The sequence below is a fragment of the Nerophis ophidion genome, linkage group LG27 (genome assembly GCF_033978795.1).
Source record: "Nerophis ophidion isolate RoL-2023_Sa linkage group LG27, RoL_Noph_v1.0, whole genome shotgun sequence".
Taxonomy (NCBI): Eukaryota; Metazoa; Chordata; class Actinopteri; order Syngnathiformes; family Syngnathidae; genus Nerophis; species Nerophis ophidion.
The window spans coordinates 28,983,806-29,002,824 of NC_084637.1; positions in this window are offsets into that span (position 1 = coordinate 28,983,806).

Sequence of the window (19,019 nt, forward strand, 5' to 3'; positions counted from 1 at the left end):
ATATGGTTTGAAAATTATTTAAAAATCATTGTATTCTGTTTATATTTACATCTAACACAATTTCCCAACGTATATGGAAACAGGGTTTGTACATTGAGGGACAATGACTGATTACATTTGAACAAATTTAACCTCGTCTTTGTATATAGCATTGATAACTTATCCACATTGTGTTTTAGTAGATGTTGACACTTAAAATACTTACATATTCATCAACAGTGTCACCATTTTTTAAGTGAGATGGAACCAATAGGACAATGGACTGTGATGAAGGACAGAAATGTGTGCTTGCTTGGGTTTTTTATTGTTATTTTTGATCAAATGTGCATTTCAATTTGTTTCTTTGTTTCAGCAATATTATTTTGTGATAAATATTGTTGAATTTTATGATGATGACAAGTATAAGATAATACAATACTACTACTAATAAGAAGAAATAGGGATGTTCCGATTAGGTATTTATGATTCCGATCGTCTTTGAGTCAGATTGGTAGATACAGATCAAGAGTGTTAACTGGAATTTATATTTATCTATCGAATGTGCAATTGAAGAAGTAACATTATCATTATGGTATTTAAAATAGCTTATATTTTCATGTATATTAGGAAGGGAATTTACACAGCAGTAGCCTATCGCAGCAGTAGAACGTTGAATATCTAGAATCTAGAATGTTTTGTAGAAAGTGCATATTTTCCCGCAGCGTCAGTCGCTATGTAGAGAGGCACTTTTCATCATTTTCAGCAGACTGCATTGCAATATGATTTGGCCATTTGGAACCCGAAGCCACAGTATTGCATGCGATTGTATGAGCGGTATGGCTCTATCCCTTGTTGCGGTTGGGCCTGGCCGAGTGGTCCTGCCACCCCTACGGCTGCCACGGCACCTCTAACAGCATCTTCCCTATTTGAATCATTCCCACTGCCCTCTTGTCCGTTTTATTGTATTTTATTTTTCTAGTCCTTCACTCTCACTTTCCTCATCCACGAATCTTTCATCCTCGCTCAAATTAATGGGGAAATCGTCGCTTTCTCTGTCCGAATCGCTCTCGCTGCTGGTGGCCATGATTGTAAACAATATTTGGATGTGAGGAGCTCCACAACCCGTGACGTCACGCGCACATCGTCTGCTACTTCCGGTACAGGCAAGGCTTTTTTATCAGCACCAAAAGTTGTGAACTTTATCGTGGATGTTTTCTATTAAATCCTTTCTGCAAAAATATGGCAATATCGCGAAATGATCAAGTATGACACATAGAATGGACCTGCTATCCCCGTTTAAATAAGAAAATCACATTTCAGTAGGCCTTTAAAGCATAATTTCAGTAGGCCTTTAACATGTTCTGTTAAGTTGTCCATGTCATCATGCTCCTCACCCGTTTTGTTGCTTACCTCCTTGAATATTTTCTCGGCTTGCCGGCCCGATGTCATTTTGCATGGCCATTATCTCCCGTAGCACAACTGGTTCTTGGCTCTCTTCCACGTCCTCCTCCTCTGCATTCAAGGTGACAGAAGCCTTGTTTATGAGCATTCTGTTGATGGTCAATAACAGTGAAGTTCAGTCATTAGCTGCTAGGGACTTAACGATTACCTGCATCAGTGATAAACAGAGGGAAAATGTTCGACCGTTGGTCCGACCGTTTCAAATATTAATTATCGTAAAATAGTGATTGATAACGATAGACTCAGAGGATATAAGCAGTTTGCGCGCTGATTGCAAGCAAGCGAACAAACAGCACGCTAGCTTGTAAGGCTGTAACGATTACTTGTATTACAAACCCCGTTTCCAGATGAGTTGGGAAATTGTGTTAGATGTAAATACAAACAATGCTTTGCAAATCATTTTCAACCCATATTCAGTTGAATATGCTACAAAGACAACATATTTGATGTTCAAACTCATAAACTTTATTTTCTTTTGCAAATAATAATTATCTTAAAATTAGTAGTTGGGAAAGGGCATGTTCACCACTTTGTTATATCACCTTTTCTTTTAACAACACTCAATAAATGTTTGGGAACTGAGGAGACACATTTTTGAAGCTTTTCAAGTGGAATTCGCCGGTAAAATGTGCAGACACTCCGGCACATTCAATGGGGGTCTGGCGGCAGATTTCTTGCCAGTGGTGCAACTTGAATCCCTCCCTGTTAGTGTTGTTACAACCTTTGACAACACACCGACGAGGCATGATGTCTCCAAGGTTCCAAAAAATAGTCGAAAAAAAGGAAAAAAACAGAGCTGAGACCTGGTGTTTGTAATGTGAAAATTAATATGGTGGCTGTATTACCTCGGTGACGTCACGTTCTGACGTCATCGCTAAAAGACCGATAAACAGAAAGGCGTTTAATTTGCCAAAATTCACCCATTTAGAGTTCGGAAATCGGTTAAAAAAATACATGGTCTTTTTTCTGCAACATCAAGGTATATATTGACGCTTGCATAGGTTTGGTGATAATGTTCGCCCTTAAGCGATTCAACAGATTACGCATGTATTGAAACAGATGGTCAGAGTATGAAAGTATTGAAGAAGAAACTGAAGCTATTGAGCGAATAGCTATTGGCGCTATTCGGCCATAGCATGGGTGTACCTAATGAAATGGCCCATAGCATGGGTGCCTTATTAGCATCGCCGGTAAAATGTGCGGACCAAACGATCAGGACTTTCGAATCTTGTGACACTGGAGCAACTTAAATCCGTCGATTGGTAAGTGTTTGTTTCGCATTAAATGTGGGTATCTAGTTTCAAATGTATATACAGCTAGCGTAGTTAGCATCGATTAGCATAGCATGTTAGCATCGTTTAGCTGGCAGTCATGCCGCGACCAAATATGTTTGATTAGCACATAAGTCAACAACATCAACAAAACTCCCCTTTGTGATTTCGTTGACTTTATCGTTGCAAATGGATCTGCAGGTTATCCATACATCTCTGTGCCATGTCTGTCTTAGCATCGCCGGTAAAATGTGCAGACACTCCGGCAAATTAAATGGGGGTCTGGCGGCAGATTTCTTGCCAGTGGTGCAACTTGAATCCCTCCCTGTTAGTGTTGTTACACCCTCCGACAACACACCGACGAGGCATGATGTCTAAAAGGTTCCAAAAAATAGTCGAAAAAACGGAAAATAACAGAGCTGAGACCCGGTGTTTGTAATGTGAAAATGAAAATGGCGGGTGTGTTACCTCGGTGACGTCACGTTCTGAGGTCATTGTTACAAGACCGATAAACAGAAAGGCGTTTAATTCGGCAAAATTCACCCATTTAGAGTTCGGAAATCGGTTAAAAAAATACATGGTCTTTTTTCTACAACATCAAGGTATATATTGACGCTTGCATAGGTCTGGTGATAATGTTCCCCTTTAACTGCTGCTGTGACCCAAGGTCAACTCCATATTTATACTAGTGACTGTCAATCAGAATGTGCAATAATGTTATGTTACTTACTGTGCCTTGCATATACATTTTTATTTTTTTTTTATTTTATGTTTATTTTTAGCTAAGTACCGTGTGACTTGTTGATGGGTGGACTAGCAAAGTAAGATTTTCATTGTACGGCAAACTGTCTGTTTACTCTGCATATGAATAAACAATCTTGAATCTTGAACGACTGTAGGTGAGGATAGGAACGTAGATCGACTGGTAAATTGAGAGCTTTGCCTTCCGGCTCAGCTCCTTCTTCACCACAACGGATGGATACAGCGTCCGCATTACTGAAGACGCCGCACCGATCCGCCTGTCGACCTCACGATCCACTCTTCCCTCTCTCGTGAACAAGACTTTGAGGTACTTGAACTCCTTCAATTTTGGTCAAGATCTCCTCCCCAACCCGGAGATGACACTCCACCCTTTTCCGGGCTAGAACCATGGACTCAGACTTGGAAGTGCTGATTTTTATCCCAGTCGCTTTACCGATCCAGTGAGAGCTGAAGATCTTGGCCAGATGAAGCCATCAGGACCACATCATCTGCAAAAAAAGCATAGACCTAATCCTGCAGCTACCAAACCGGATCCCTTCAACGCCTTGACTGCGCCTAGAAATTCTGTCCATAAAAGTTATGAACAGAATCGGTGACAATGAAATTTCGTTGTACTTCTGCAATGACAATAAAGATCTATCCTATCCTTTCCTATCCAAAAGACAGCTTTGGCAAAGTCCAACCCTCCCTGATATGTTTGCGATCTAACTGGCAGAACCTTTCTATTACCAAGGAAAGTGTATTGTTTGCCTCACGACCTTGGGTGTGAAATGTTCATCTTGTTACATATCCATCTTGAAAAATGGAGCGTGGATTCAAATGTATGGACCATTAAGAGGCATGTAGGGACAGGAAAGGACATGCAGAGAAGAGCGGGTCCAACAAAGTAAGCACTTATCTCTTCATTTTTCATCACGCGGGTAAAATAAGGTCTGGATCATCTCATTTTTCTCTTTTGTTCCTGTACAAGCTTTTGCTATTTAATTCTCCACACGTTCCTCCTTTCGTGGCAAACACCATTTGAAAGCCTACTGAAACCCACTACTACCCACCACGCAGTCTGATGGTTTATGTATCAATGATGAAATATTAACATTGCTACACATGCCAATACGGCCTTTTTAGTTTACTAAATTGCAATTTAAAATTTCCCGCGGAAGTATCATGTTAAAACATCGTCTCTTTTCATAGCATAATTCCACAGTCCTATGGACATCTGTGTTGCTGAATCTTTTGCAATTTGTTCAATTGGTAATGGAGACGTCAAAGAAGAACGCTGCAGGCGGGAAGCGGTGTATTGCGGCCGCATTTAGCAACACAAACACAGCCCGTGTTTCCTTGTTTACATTCCCGGACATGCAGAGAAGAGCGGGTCCAACCAAGTAAGCACTTATCTCTTCATTTTTCATCACGCGGGTAAAATAAGGTCTGGATCATCTCATTTTTCTCTTTTGTTCCTGTACAAGCTTTTGCTATTAAATTCTCCACACGTTCCTCCTTTTGTGGCAAACACCATTTAAAAGCCTACTGAAACCCACTACTACCCACCACGCAGTCTGATAGTTTATATATCAATAATGAAATATTAACATTGTAAGACATTCCAATACGGCCTTTTTAGTTTACTAAATTGCAATTTTAAATTTCGCGCGGAAGTATCATGTTAAAACATCGTCTCTTTTCATAGCAAAATTCCACAGTCCTATGGACATCTGTGTTGCTGAATCTTTTGCAATTTGTTCAATTGGTGAAGGAGACGTCAAAGAAGAAAGCTGCAGGCGTGAAGCGGTGTATTGCGGCCGCATTTAGCAACACAAACACAGCCCGTGTTTCCTTGTTTATATTCCCGGACATGCAGAGAAGAGCGGGTCCAACCAAGTAAGCACTTATCTCTTCATTTTTCATCACGCGGGTAAAATAAGGTCTGGATCATCTCATTTTTCTCTTTTGTTCCTGTACAAGCTTTTGCTATTAAATTCTCCACACGTTCCTCCTTTTGTGGCAAACACCATTTAAAAGCCTACTGAAACCCACTACTACCCACCACGCAGTCTGATAGTTTATGTATCAATGATGAAATATTAACATTGCAACACATGCCAATACGGCCTTTTTAGTTTACTAAATTGCAATTTTAAATTTCGCGCGGAAGCATCATGTTAAAACATCGTCTCTTTTCATAGCATAATTCCACAGTCCTATGGACATCTGTGTTGCTGAATCTTTTGCAATTTGTTCAATTGGTAATGGAGACGTCAAAGAAGAAAGCTGCAGGCGGGAAGCGGTGTATTGCGGCCGCATTTAGCAACACAAACACAGCCCGTGTTTCCTTGTTTACATTCCCGGACATGCAGAGAAGAGCGGGTCCAACCAAGTAAGCACTTATCTCTTCATTTTTCATCACGCGGGTAAAATAAGGTCTGGATCATCTCATTTTTCTCTCTTGTTCCTGTACAAGCTTTTGCTATTTAATTCTCCACACGTTCCTCCTTTCGTGGCAAACACCATTTAAAAGCCTACTGAAACCCACTACTCCTGGGAAACTTATCAAGGAGCTTTTTGTATTATTAGGTCCATCAGTGCTAAATATTATAAACTTATCACTTTCCTCGGGCACTGTTCCCGTTGCATTCAAAAAAGCGGTTATTCATCCTCTCCTTAAAAGACCTAACCTCGATCCTGACCTCATGGTAAACTACCGACCGGTGTCTCACCTTCCCTTTATTTCGAAAATCCTCGAAAAAATTGTTGCGGAGCAGCTAAATGAGCACTTAGCGTTTAACAATCTATGTGAAACCTTTCAATCCGGTTTCAGGGCAAATCACTCGACTGAGACAGCCCTCGCAAAACTGACTAATGATCTATTGCTAACGATGGACTCTGATGCGTCATCTATGTTGCTGCTCCTCGATCTTAGCGCTGCTTTCGATACCGTCGATCATAATATTTTATTAGAGCGTATCAAAATACGAATTGGTATGTCAGACTCAGCCCTGTCATGGTTTAACTCTTATCTTACTGATAGGATGCAGTGCGTCTCCTATAACAGTGTGACCTCGGACTATGTTAAGGTAACGTGTGGAGTTCCCCAGGGTTCGGTCCTTGGCCCTGTACTCTTCAGCATCTACATGCTGCCGCTAGGTGACGTCATACGCAAATACGGTATTAGCTTTCACTGTTATGCTGATGACACCCAACTTTACATGCCCCTAAAGCTGACCAACACGCCGGACTGTAGTCAGTTGGAAGCGTGTCTTAATGAAATTAAACAATGGATGTCCGCTAACTTTTTGCAACTTAATGCCAAAAAAACGGAAATGCTGATTATCGGTCCTGCTAGACACCGACCTCTATTTAATAATACAACTTTAACATTTGACAACCAAATAATAAAACAAGGTGACTCTGTAAAAAATCTGGGTATTATCTTCGACCCAACTCTCTCCTTTGAGTCACACATTAAAAGCGTTACTAAAACGGCCTTCTTTCATCTCCGTAATATCGCTACAATTCGCTCCATTTTGTCCACTAAAGACGCCGAGATCATTATCCATGCGTTTGTTACGTCTCGTCTCGATTACTGTAACGTATTATTTTCGGGTCTCCCCATGTCTAGCATTAAAAGATTACAGTTGGTACAAAATGCGGCTGCTAGACTTTTGACAAGAACAAGAAAGTTTGATCACATTACGCCTGTACTGGCTCACCTGCACTGGCTTCCTGTGCACTTAAGATGTGACTTTAAGGTTTTATTACTTACGTATAAAATACTACACGGTCTAGCTCCAGCCTATCTTGCCGATTGTATTGTACCGTATGTCCCGGCAAGAAATCTGCGTTCAAAAGACTCCGGCTTATTAGTGATTCCTAAAGCCCAAAAAAAGTCTGCGGGCTATAGAGCGTTTTCCGTTCGGGCTCCAGTACTCTGGAATGCCCTCCCGGTAACAGTTCGAGATGCTACCTCAGTAGAAGCATTTAAGTCTCATCTTAAAACTCATTTGTATACTCTAGCCTTTAAATAGACCTCCTTTTTAGACCAGTTGATCTGCCGCTTCTTTTCTTTCTCCTATGTCCCCCCCTCCCTTGTGGAGGGGGTCCGGTCCGATGACCATGGATGAAGTACTGACTGTCCAGAGTCGAGACCCAGGATGGACCGCTCGTCGGGACCCAGGATGGACCGCTCGCCTGTATCGGTTGGGGACATCTCTACGCTGCTGATCCGCTTCAGATGGTTTCCTGTGGACGGGACTCTCGCTGCTGTCTTGGAGCCACTATGGATTGAACTTTCACAGTATCATGTTGGACCCGCTCGACATCCATTGCTTTCGGTCCCCTAGAGGGGGGGGGTTGCCCACATCTGAGGTCCTCTCCAAGGTTTCTCATAGTCAGCATTGTCGCTGGCGTCCCACTGAATGTGAATTCTCCCTGCCCACTGGGTGTGAGTTTTCCTTGCCCTTTTGTGGGTTCTTCCGAGGATGTTGTAGTCGTAATGATTTGTGCAGTCCTTTGAGACATTTGTGATTTGGGGCTATATAAATAAACATTGATTGATTGATTGATTGACTACCCACCACGCAGTCTGATAGTTTATATATCAATGATGAAATATTAACATTGCAACACATGCCAATACGGCCTTTTTAGTTTACTAAATTGCAATTTTAAATTTCGCGCGGAAGTATCATGTTAAAATATCGTCTCTTTTCATAGCATAATTCCACAGTCCTATGGACATCTGTGTTGCTGAATCTTTTGCAATTTGTTCAATTGGTAATGGAGACGTCAAAGAAGAAAGCTGCAGGCGGGAAGCGGTGTATTGCGACCGCATTTAGCAACACAAACACAGCCCGTGTTTCCTTGTTTACATTCCCGGACATGCAGAGAAGAGCGGGTCCAACCAAGTAAGCACTTATCTCTTCATTTTTCATCACGCGGGTAAAATAAGGTCTGGATCATCTCATTTTTCTCTCTTGTTCCTGTACAAGCTTTTGCTATTTAATTCTCCACACGTTCCTCCTTTCGTGGCAAACACCATTTAAAAGCCTACTGAAACCCACTACTACCCACCACGCAGTCTGATAGTTTATATATCAATGATGAAATATTAACATTGCAACAGATGCCAATACGGCCTTTTTAGTTTACTAAATTGCAATTTTAAATGTAGCGCGGAAGTATCATGTTAAAGGGGAACATTATCACGATTTCAAAAGGGTTAAAAACAATAAAAATCAGTTCCCAGTGGCATGTTGCTTTTTATGAAGTTTTTTTCAAAATTTTACCGGTCTCGGAATATCCCTAAATAAAGCTTTAAAGTGCCTTATTTGCGGCTCTCTGCGAAGACACTGCCCATTTCCCTGTGACGTCACACAGTGCTGCCAATGTAAACAAACAATGGGAATACCACAGCAAGATAAAGCGACATTAGCTCGGATTCAAACTCGGATTTCAGCGACTTAAGCGATTCAACAGATTACGCATGTATTGAATCAGATGGTTGGAGTATGAAAGTATTGAAGAAGAAACTGAAGCTATTGAGCGAATAGCTATTGACGCTATTTATAGCCATAGCATGGCCGAATAGCTGCATTAGCATCGCCGGTAAAATGTGCGGACCAAACGATCAGGACTTTCGCATCTTTTGACACTGGAGCAACTTAAATCCGTCGATTGGTAAGTGTTTGTTTCGCATTAAATGTGGGTGGAAGGAAACGTAATATAGTTGCAAATGCATCTACAGGTTATCCATACATCTCTGTTCCATGTCTGCTTTAGCACCGCCGGTAAATAGCAAGTTAGCATCGATTAGCGTAGCATGTTAGCATCGATTAGCTGGCAGTCAACATCAACAAAACTCACCTTTGTGATTTCGTTGACTTTATCGTTGCAAATGCATTTGCAGGTTATCCATACATCTCTGTGCCATGTCTGCCTTAGCATCCCCGGTAAAATGTGGAGACACTCTGGCACATTCAATGGGGGTCTGGCGGCAGACACTTTGGCATCTTCGGGCCAGTGGTGCAACTTGAATCCCTCCCTGTTAGTGTTGTTACACCCTCCGACAACACACCGTCGAGGCATGATGTCTCCAAGGTTCCAAAAAATTGTCAAAAAAACGGAAAATAACAGAGCTGAGACCCGGTGTTTGTAATGTGTTGAAAATGAAAATGGCGGGTGTGTTACCTCGGCGACGTCACATTCTGACGTCATCGCCTCCAGCGCGATAAACAGAAAGGCGTTTAATTCGCCAAAATTCACCCATTTGGAGTTCGGAAATCGGTTAAAAAAATAGATGGTCTTTTTTCTGCACTATCAAGGTATATATTGACGTTTACATAGGTCTGGTGATAATGTTCCCCTTTAAGTCTGTCTGTTTCTGTTGTTCATTCTAGCAACATCACCTCCTTCTCATGTCTACCACCTGCTACGCACCTTGCAATGATCCATGTCTCGTTCACAGTTCCTTGTCAAGTAAGTTTTGGTTTATAGTTCATAGTTAATTGCCTTTGTGCTAGTCTTTTGTTTCCTTAGTCAGTTTGTGTGCCGCCATTGTGCGCGCCTTTTGTCTGTTCCTGTTTTTAGTTATAGTGTAAATAAAAAATATGTACCTTCATTCACGCCTTGCTCGCGCCAACTTTCCTTTGCCTCGGAAAAAACAATCCACGCCCAATTCCAAGTCGTGACAAGGCTTAAATAGTGACGTTGTGATTGACAACAGGTGCATGACACCATGTGAATCAGGTGCGTGAGTAAACAGAAAGGCGTTTAATTCGCAAAAATTCACCCATTTAGAGTTCGGAAATCGGTTGAAAAAATACATGGTCTTTTTTCTGCACCATCAAGGTATATATTGACGCTTACATAGGTCTGGTGATAATGTTGCTCTTTTCATAGCATAATTCCACAGTACTATGGACATCTGTGTTGCTGAATCTTTTGCAATTTGTTCAATTGGTAATGGAGACGTCAAAGAAGAAAGCTGTAGGTGGAAAGCGGTGTATTGCGGCCGCATTTAGCAACACAACGTGTTTCCTTGTTTACATTCCCGAAGGTGAAGCTTTACTATGGAACAGAGCGGTCAAGCGAACATGGTTCCCGAGCACATGTCAACCGGCAGGTTTCGGTGAGAAAATGGTGGGAATAAGTCGGCTCCTACCTGTCAAAGAGGCACCTGCGGACTCTCTTGCCTCCTCCCACCGGCCGCCCCCGACCGTCGGATGCTTCCACCGTGGAGGAGGAAAAAAAAATAATAAATCTCAGCCCGGCCCCACCAAATGTGTTTTTTCTCGGAGACACTGGCAACCACCACACCCCTCCGACTTTCAGGTTGTGCAGGTACGACTGTAGCAGATGTATAACTTATATTGTATGCATTCCACCAAAAATCCCTCACGTTTTATTTGATTTCTCTATAATATCCATTGTCACTTATATTTTGTCAGTTTTGTAGGAAATAGTTCGTTTTGGGAAAATTTGTCATTTTATTTTGAAATCCTACCTTCTTCCGGAAGTGACGTTGAGTCCTCACTCGTTGCTGAGACATGCGTGAGGAAACTGGTTTGCTGCTGAGTCCTGTGTTAACGCTGCCGAAATGTTTCCTGTATATTTCAAATAAATACGCCACCTGTTTCGGCTAAAGGCAACCACAGAGTCCTCTTGTTTTCAAAGCAACTATACAACGCAGACTCGAACCGGCTACACGACCATATAATCTCACTAAAACACTATTAACACAATAAGCAGATAAGGGATTTTCCAGAATTATCCTAGTAAATGTGTCTAATATTATCTGAATCGCTCTGCCGTCGTTTTTTTTTTTTTTAGTCTTTCACTCTCGCTTTCCTCATCCACGAATTTTTCCTCCTCGCTCAAATTAATGGGGCAATCGTTACTTTCTCGGTACGAATCGCTCTCGCTGCTGGTGGCCATGATTGTAAACAATGTTCAGCTGTGAGGAGCTCCACAGCCCGTGATGTCAGGCGCACATCGTCTGCTACTTTCATTACAGGCAAGGCTTTTTTATTAGCGACCAAAAGTTGTGAACTTTATCGCCGATGTTCTCTACTAAATATTTTCAGCAGAAATATGGCAATATCGCGAAATGATCAAGTATGACGCATAGAATGGACCTGCTATCCCCGTTTAAATAATACAATCTCATTTCAGCAGGCCTTTCATGGCCTGTGATGTATTAAACACAGGTGGCGTCAGTCAGCCCACAATGCATTGCACCGTCAGCCCCTCCCTTATTGTCATTCCCTTGTTAGGGCGTCTGTGTCATTTTTTATTCGGTGACCCAGACACGCTTAGTGTTGCAGAATTGCATTTTAGTACAAAACTAATATAGCAAGTAGTGTAGGTGTTGAGACACCATTAACGCTATTGTGGCCCATAAATGTGTTTTTTCCCCCCACTTTTCAGTCTTCTTATTGCAGCTATTCAGCAGCACGTAATGGAAGGCGGCGTCATCACGTCACTATTTTGAACTCAATCAAACACACTGCGTTAGGCTCATTATTTTTCTCAGCCCCCACAATTCTATAATAGGTGTTGGGTTGTGTAATATACTTTTTTTATTTTTTTTTTTGTATGTGGATCAAAAGGTGAGGTCATGCGCAGAAAAAGCAATCTCGTACTTATGTCACCTAATGAAGAAATGTCCTGAGTTGTACCGCCGCTGCACTCTCGCGATTGAAAATGTATCTAAAGTGCATTACAAATGATATACTGTGGATGTCCCGTGAGAGGAAGAGAGGGGTGGGAGTGGGGTGGTGTGGGGGTTTTGGGGGGGGCTGTTTATTATTTTGCAATGCAGTCTGGTGAAAATGATGGAAAGCGCCACTCGACATTGCAACTGACGCCGTGGTCAAAGTTTGAATTTTTAAATGGCACTTTTTATATATATATATATATATATATATATATATATATATATATATATATATATATATATATAATATAATTATATATACATATTATATATGTATATATTAGTCCTAGGTGGATCTCCCGTGAGAGGTGGAGAGGGTTGGGCGGGCTGTTTATTATTTTGCGATGCAGTCTGCTGAAAATGATGGAAAGCGCCACTCGACATTGCAACTAACGCCGTGGTCAAAGTTTGAATTTTTTAATGGCACTTTTTATATATATATATATATATATATTTTTTTTTTTATATATTTATATAATATATATATATATATATATACATACATATATATATATATATATATATATATATATATATATATATATATATATATATATATATAATATGTATATATATATATATATATATATATATATATATATATATATATATATATATATATACGGTATATATGTATGTATATATATATATGTAGATATTATATAATTATATATACATATTATATATGTATATATTAGTCCTGGGTGGATCTCCCGTGAGAGGAAGAGAGGGTTGGGCAGGCTGTTTATTATTTGGCGATGCAGTCTGTTGAAAATGATGGAAAGCGCTACTCGACATTGCAACTGACGCAGTGGTCAAAGTTTGATATACTGGGAGTCTAGTAGCAGCGGGGGCCGTCTACGGAGCAGACGCCAGCGGTGTGATCGGAAACGCGGATGTCGAGCGGGGCTAAAAACAAAGCAGAAGGCTAATCACCACAGAACACCACTTCCCTCCATCCCGAAGACGGATTTAGATGGAAAATTCGAGACTACTGGTCTAGGTAAGGAGTCAGTTAAATTAGAACAAGTTTTTTCTGCTTTGAGTGTTTCAGAGTTGGACATGTGTTTTACTGAGGTGGCTAACTATGATGCGTGCAGTTTATCAAAGCACCAAACAAACAATCGGAAAATCCCCGTTACTGAGGTGGCTAACTATGATGCGTGCAGTTTATCAAAGCAACAAACAAACAATCGGAAAATCCCCGTTACTGAGGTGGCTAACCATGATGCGTGCAGTTTATCAAAGCAACAATCAAACAATCGGAAAATTCCTGTCGTATCAATTCCTAGATATGGTCGTAATTATACTGAATGCACTGGGCATAATAAACACAACATTATCAATATTGCTACTACGGATAATTTGATCAAAAATTCCCTAAAACAGCCCACTACCTATAATATAGGTTTTTTAAACATAAGATCATTGTCTCCCAAAACGTTGTTAGTTAATGATATCATCAGAGACAACAATCTTAACGTCATCGGTCTCAGCGAAACCTGGCTTAAACCAAACGACTTTTTTGCGCTAAATGAGGCATGTCCTCCTAACTTTACACATGCGCATATTGCCCGTCCGCTTAAAAGGGGTGGGGGGGTCGCACTAATATACAACGAAAACTTTAACCTTAGTCCTAACATAAATAATAAATATAAATCGTTTGAGGTGCTTACTATGAGGTCTGTCACACCGCTGCCTCTACACCTGGCTGTTATCTACCGCCCCCCAGGGCCCTATTCGGACTTTATCAATGAATTCTCAGAGTTTGTTGCTGATCTAGTGACACACGCCGATAATATAATCATAATGGGGGACTTTAATATCCATATGAATACCCCATCGGACCCACCGTGCGTAGCGCTCCAGACTGTAATTGATAGCTGTGGTCTCACACAAATAATAAATGAACCCACGCATCGCAACGGTAATACGATAGACCTAGTGCTTGTCAGGGGCATCACCGTTTCCAAAGTTACGATACTCCCGTATACTAAAGTATTGTCCGATCATTACCTTATAAAATTCGAGGTTCAGACGCATGTTCGTCAAACTAATAAAAATAATAACTGCTATAGCAGCCGCAACATTAATGCTGCCACAACGACAACTCTTGCTGACCTACTGCCCTCGGCAATGGCACCATTCCCAAAGTATGTGGGCTCTATTGATAACCTCACTAACAACTTTAACGCTGCCCTGCGCGAAACCATTGATAACATAGCACCGCTAAAGTTAAAAAAGGCTCCAAAAAAGCGCACCCCGTGGTTTACAGAAGAAACTAGAGCTCAGAAATTATTATGTAGAAAGCTGGAACGCAAACGGCGCACGACTAAACTTGAGGTGCACCATCAAGCATTTAGTGATGGTTTAATAACTTATAAACGCATGCTTACCTTAGCTAAAGCTAAATATTACTCAAATCTCATCCACCGTAATAAAAACGATCCTAAATTTTTGTTTAGTACGGTAGCATCGCTAACCCAACAAGGGACCCCTTCCAGTAGCTCAACCCACTCAGCTGATGACTTTATGCAATTCTTTAGTAAGAAAATTGAAGTCATTAGAAAGGAGATTAAAGACAATGCGTCCCAGCTACAACGGGGTTCTATTAACACTGACACGATTGTATATACGGCGGATACTGCCCTCCAAAATAGTTTCTCTCGTTTTGAGGAAATAACATTAGAGGAATTATTACAACGTATAAATGGAAAAAAACAGACAACATGTTTACTTGACCCTCTTCCTGGGAAACTGATCAAGGAGCTCTTTGTAGTCAGTGCTAAATATTATAAACTTATCACTCTCCTCGGGCACTGTTCCCCTAGCATTCAAAAAAGCGGTTATTCATCCTCTTCTTAAAAGACCTAACCTCGATCCTGACCTCATGGTAAACTACCGACCGGTGTCTCACCTTCCCTTTATTTCAAAAATCCTCGAAAAAATTGTTGCGGAGCAGTTAAATGAACACTTAGCGTCTAACAATCTATGTGAAACCTTTCAATCCGGTTTCAGGGCAAATCACTCCACGGAGACAGCCCTCGCAAAAATGACTAATGATCTATTGCTAACGATGGATTCTGATGCGTCATCTATGTTGCTGCTCCTCGATCTTAGCGCTGCTTTCGATACCGTCGATCATAATATTTTATTAGAACGTATCAAAACACGAATTGGTATGTCAGACTTAGCCCTGTCTTGGTTTAACTCTTATCTTACTGATAGGATGCAGTGTGTCTCCCATAACAATGTGACCTCGGACTACGTTAAGGTAACGTGTGGAGTTCCCCAGGGTTCGGTCCTTGGCCCTGCACTCTTAAGCATCTACATGCTGCCGCTAGGTGACATCATACGCAAATACGGTATTAGCTTTCACTGTTATCCTGATGACACCCAACTCTACATGCCCCTAAAGCTGACCAACACGCCGGATTGTAGTCAGTTGGAGGCGTGTCTTAATGAAATTAAACAATGGATGTCCGCTAACTTTTTGCAACTCAACGCCAAAAAAACGGAAATGCTGATTATCGGTCCTGCTAGACACCGAACTCTATTTAATAATACAACTCTAACATTTGACAACCAAACAATTAAACAAGGCGACACGGTAAAGAATCTGGGTGTTATCTTCGACCCAACTCTCTCCTTTGAGGCACACATTAAAAGCGTTACTAAAACGGCCTTCTTTCATCCCCCTAATATCGCTAAAATTCGCTCCATTCTGTCCACTAAAGACGCTGAGATCATTATCCATGCGTTTGTTACGTCTCGTCTCGATTACTGTAACGTATTATTTTCGGGTCTCCCCATGTCTAGCATTAAAAGATTACAGTTGGTACAAAATGCGGCTGCTAGACTTTTGACAAGAACAAGAAAGTTTGATCACATTACGCCTGTACTGGCTCACCTGCACTGGCTTCCTGTGCACTTAAGATGTGACTTTAAGGTTTTACTACTTACGTATAAAATACTACACGGTCTAGCTCCATCCTATCTTGCCGATTGTATTGTACCATATGTCCCGGCAAGAAATCTGCGTTCAAAGGACTCCGGCTTGTTAGTGATTCCCAAAGCCCAAAAAAAGTCTGCGGGCTATAGAGCGTTTTCCGTTCGGGCTCCAGTACTCTGGAATGCCCTCCCGGTAACAGTTCGAGATGCCACCTCAGTAGAAGCATTTAAGTCTCACCTTAAAACTCATTTGTATACTCTAGCCTTTAAATAGACTCCCTTTTTAGACCAGTTGATCTGCCGTTTCTTTTCTTTTTCTTCTATGTCCCACTCTCCCTTGTAGAGGGGGTCCGGTCCGATCCGGTGGCCATGTACTGCTTGCCTGTGTATCGGCTGGGGACATCTCTGCGATGCTGATCCGCCTCCGCTTGGGATGGTTTCCTGCTGGCTCCGCTGTGAACGGGACTCTCGCTGCTGTGTTGGATCCGCTTTGGACTGGACTCTCGCGACTGTGTTGGATCCATTGTGGATTGAACTTTCACAGTATCATGTTAGACCCGCTCGACATCCATTGCTTTCCTCCTCTCTAAGGTTCTCATAGTCATTATTGTCACCGACGTCCCACTGGGTGTGAGTTTTCCTTGCCCTTATGTGGGCCTACCGAGGATGTCGTGGTGGTTTGTGCAGCCCTTTGAGACACTAGTGATTTAGGGCTATATAAGTAAACATTGATTGATGATTGATTGATAGATATACTGTATATATATATATATATATATATATATATATATATATATACATTATATCATGTTGGGACACGCTTTCATTTTTCTGTGGGAAAAGTTTGGACACCCCTGATGTACAGGCTCCATTTGTTGCAGTTTACCTGACACATGAAATGTGACAAATTGGGGTGGGCAATATCCACTGTCCTCGCCAGATGGCAGTAGAGTGTTAAAACCACTCTGCTGAAAATGATGGAAAGCGCCACTCGACATTGCAACTGACGCCGTGGTCAAAGTCTGAAATTTTTAAAGGCATATATATATATATATATATATATATATATATATATATATATATATATATTTCATTTTTTAGTGGGAAAAGTTTGGACACCCCTGGCTCCATTTGTTGCAGTTTACCTGACACATGAAACGTGACAAATTGGGGTGGGCACTATCCACTGTCCCCGCCAGATTGCACTTGAGTGTTAAAACCACTTAGAAAGTGTTTTGTGGCAACTCCATTTTCTACCTAGAGTGGCGCTTTCCGTCATTTTCGGTAGACTTCATTGCAAAATGATTACCTCTCCCCCCCTCTTCCTCTCACGCGAGATCCACCCAGGAATGAGGCCATACCTCATCATCTATTCTCTCCTGTAGCTCTGATTATGATCTTTGCGTACCCCTCTCTGTGCAGGTAGCACCCATCCGCCAAACACGCCGCAGTTAACTAAATTAAAAGGGAAACACCGCAACCGACAGTTTACCTCGGCAATCACCAACATACTCACCGTGGGTAATAAGATAAGCCGGTAATAAGATAAGCAAGGGTGCTCGGGCTGAGTGCTAACAACGAGGTACTCTTGGCGATAACGAAGCGGCACTCGGCGCGCTTTGGGAGACGTGGAAAAGGATTGGCAGCGAGTGTTGAGGTGGTCTGCCAAATGTGGAATCTGCCAGCGTGAAATCTGGATTTGGAACAAGTCTAATGCTTTTTAGTACAGTGACTGGGAAAAAACAAAACAAAAAAAAAACAAAACAAGTGGAGTTCGAGTCTCCTTATGCTTTAACATGCATGCTTCTTTTGGAGGGATTTTATATTGTGAAGTGAATTATATTTATATAGCGCTTTTTCTCTAATGACTCAAAGCGCTTGACATAGTGAAACCCAATATCTAATTTTTACATTTGAAACAGTGTGGGTGGCACTGGGAGCAGGTGGGTAAAGTGTCTTGCCCAAGGACACGACGGCAGTGACTAGGATGGCGGAAGCGGGGATCGAACCTGCAACCCTCAAGTTGCTGGCACGGCCGCTCTACCAACCGAGCTATACCGCTATATGTGTTGTTATAAGGGATGTATATCCTTACCATACCCCTCATCGATATTTCTTATTGATACCGGTATTTATCCGTACTCTTATCGGTGCTACATGTAATTTGTGAGGATAACATTAAAAAAAAAAAAAGCATATTAATTAGCATATATATTAGCACAAGAGGTTGAACACGTCCGACAAAACCATACAATAACAAATTGTACAAACCCTGTTCCCATATGAGTTGGGAAATTGTGTTAGATGTAAATATAAACAGAATACAATGATTTGCAAATCATTTTCAACCCATATTCAGTTGAATATGCTACAAAGACAACATATTTGATGTTCAAACTGATAAACATTTTATTTTTTGCAGATATGGTAATCATTAATTTAAAAATGTGATGCCAGCAACACGTGACAAAGAAGTTGGGAAAGGTGGCAAAAAAGTGTAATAAAGTTGAGGAATGCTCATCAAACACTTATTTATAACATCTCACAGGTGTGCAGGCTATTTGGGAACAGGTGGGTGCCATGATTGGGTATAAAAACAGCTTCCCAAAAAATCAGTCTTTCACAAGAAAGGATGGGGCGAGGTACACCCCTTTGTCCACAACTGTGTGATAAAATAATCAAACAGTTTGAAAACAACGTTTCTCAAAGTGCAATTGCAAGAAATTTAGGGATTTCAACATCCACGGTCCATAATATCATCAAAAGGTGCGGAGAATCTGGAGAAATCACTCCACGTAAGCGGCATGGCCGGAAACCAACATTGAATGACCGTGACCTTCGATCCCTCAGACGGCACTGTATCAAAAACCGACATCCATCGCTAA